The sequence below is a fragment of the Vulpes lagopus genome, chromosome 2 (assembly GCF_018345385.1).
Source record: "Vulpes lagopus strain Blue_001 chromosome 2, ASM1834538v1, whole genome shotgun sequence".
NCBI lineage: Eukaryota > Metazoa > Chordata > Mammalia > Carnivora > Canidae > Vulpes > Vulpes lagopus.
In genome coordinates this window covers 23477404-23480237 of record NC_054825.1, presented here as the reverse complement: position 1 = coordinate 23480237, position 2834 = coordinate 23477404, and the positions used below count along the sequence as shown (strand labels likewise).

General features: G+C 37.4%; 1 non-coding gene across 1 annotated transcript; it reads left to right on the top strand.

The window, feature by feature from the left end:
* The first annotated feature begins 1648 nt into the window (after positions 1-1648).
* On the top strand, positions 1649-1774 carry LOC121486026. The gene has a single exon (XR_005986508.1). It is a non-coding gene; the product is annotated as a U6atac minor spliceosomal RNA (small nuclear RNA).
* The last annotated feature ends 1060 nt before the right edge of the window (positions 1775-2834 follow it).

Sequence of the window (2834 nt, the reverse complement as noted above, 5' to 3'; positions counted from 1 at the left end):
GGAAATACACTGCCTAGATCCAACCTAGGCTCTACCACACAACCTTTGTAGAATCATGAGCTTAAACTTTTTCCTTATCTGTAAAATGGGCCTAAAATGAGCATTAATACCATAGATTTGTTACAAAGATTTAAAAATGAAAAGCACGGAGCCATCTAGACGGCTCAGTCAGTTAAGTGTCTGACTCTTGATCTCAGCTCAGGTCTTGATCTCAGGGTCATGAGTTTAATTAAGCTCCACATTGGGCTCCACACTGGGCATGGAGCCTACTTTAAAAAAAAAAAGAAAGAAAGAAAGAAAGAAAGAAAGAAAGAAAGAAAGAAAGAAAGAAAATGAAAAGCACATAAAGATGTAAAGCAACTACATGAATGCCCTGAAGACAGGGAGTAGTTAATAATAGCTTGTCTTTGGCATCATCACCAGCATCATTAAAGGGAAGTAGATGACACATTTTGAAGACTAATCTCATTCCTGTTATATAACTATGTACAAAAAAGGGGCTACATTTTCACAACTTATTAGCATCACTACCTTAGTAGGTAAGAGCTGACAATGCTCCACAGGGTCCTGTGAGGAAACCTTTATCACTTCTTTGGGTTAACATGAAAATAAAGAGATCCCCATGAGTTTAATTTCAACTGTCTTTTCCCAATATCTGTTTGCAACTTTTATTGACTCTAATAGAAGATAGATTATAGTCATTTTCAGTATGATAATTATATAAAGAGGACTTAATAGCCTAGCTTTTAGAAGCAGAAGCTATCTGAGTTAAGGCCAACCACAATAGAGTTTGGGAAATCTCCTGGTCAGACTCAGAGCAGGAAAAGCAGCTAAGCTGCAGAAATTATACTTGCTAAATACATTTTATGTATCTTTATCTAAAAAAAAATTAGAAGCCTCTTGAAAGTAAACAATAATGCATCCTCCCTCTTCCTACATATGCAGGGAGTATCAGACAGAGAAATACTGTTAATTTACACTCCAGTAATTGGGGAATTATCATCTTTTGACTTAGCTTTGGGTTCAAACTTACTTTTGACTCTCTCTAGGAAGAAAGGTTTTCTGAGCACATTAGAATAAATGTCATTGTATGGAGATATGTTTAATCTACTAAAAGGAACCAACTGATTTTTAAGGATTCAAGTTCGTTAATTAGTTGGTTATATGCAAAGGGTTGCTATTATAACTAGTTACTGAGAATTAAGATCTGCCAGGGTTTTATTGAGAAACACTTGTTCATTTTTACTGCAGGTTTTTTAAAGTAATAACTTTATTTTGCATGAGTATTATAAATATGATTTAGGCTCATTCACACAAATCTACTATTAATGAGACTGATGTTTAAAGTCACACTTTAAAAAAGAAAAAAGATTTATTTATTTATTTATTTATTTATTTATTTACTTATTTATTTATTTATTTTAGGGAGAGAGAGAGAGTCCCAAGCAGCCTCTGCAGAGTTCAAATCCCAACATGCAGCTTGATCTCACAATCCTGAGATCAATACCTGAGTGGCTACCAAGAGCTGGATGTTCAACTGACTGCGCCATCCAGGCACCCCAGGATCACACTTTTTATACATTAGTGAGTTTCAGCAAATACTTACATCGTGGAACATTTGAAGACACCTCAAGTTTGCATTTCATAAGTGTTGTATGAAAGGAAAGAAGGTTAGCACTCCCCTTGACAACGACAGAATAGGCTCTTGGGCCTGACAATATGCATATGGTTAAGGCATTGCCACCTACTTTGTGGCATCTAACCAACATTCTAGGGGTGCCTGGGTGGCTCAGTTGGTTAAGCATCTGCTTTTGACTCAGGTTATGATCCCTGAGTCCTGGGATCAAGCCCTACACTGAGATCCCTGCTCAGCAGAGAGTCTGCTTCCCTTTATTCTTTGCCCCCATGTTCTTTCTTCCTGTCTCTCTTACTCTATCTCTTTAAAATAAATAAAATCTTTTTAAAAAGAGGGTGAATACTCTAAAAAAATACCTTATGACTTATAGTACTGTCTATATTCCTCAAAGTTTCTGTTTATATTTAATTCTTCAACTGGCTTGTAAAAGCCACATTTTACTTAGCAAAACCTGATTTTGAGTCAACAATTATTTAGAGTTTTCACTGTCTAAAAAGTAACTTGACCATTACATCTTTATCTGTAATACCAACAAGAAATGAAAATATATCCATCAACACTCCAATAGGAGAATGGTAAATGGAATAAAATGACAGTATGTTAACCTTGAGGAATATTATTTAACCATTAAAATACTTACGAGAGACTTAAGGCAGAGGTCAGCAAGATGGTGGACTAAGAAGTCCTCCCTATCAGACCTCCTCAAAAAGAACTGTTTAACAACTACTGAAAATGTTGGGTGTGCTCCAGAGTACAATTAGGGATGGAACACAAAACCCAATGGATGGACACATAGAAGAGTGTAGAAAGCATTTTACCTGTGTCACTCTATCCCCTAAACTGGCACGGGTTAACATCTAGAAGGATCCCCTCTGCCACAACTTCTCCCCACGATTGAAAAGGAGAGCAAGAGGATCCCACCGCTATTCGACCCTTGAAGACCCTGCAGGCTTCAACAACGACCCCTGTTGGTGAAGCTGCCTTGAATCCCCGCTGTTCTGCATCCCAGTACCCAACCAGAGCCGCTGCACCTCCCTCACTTTTTAGTTTTTTATTCCACATGAACCGAGGATATGGGAAAATGGAAACTGATCTACTGGGAGCATGAGATGAATGAAGTGTACCTAACAGGAACAGGAGCAAAACTAAACAAACAAACAACAAAAAGAGGTTGTCCTGAGAACACTATAGTCTTCTG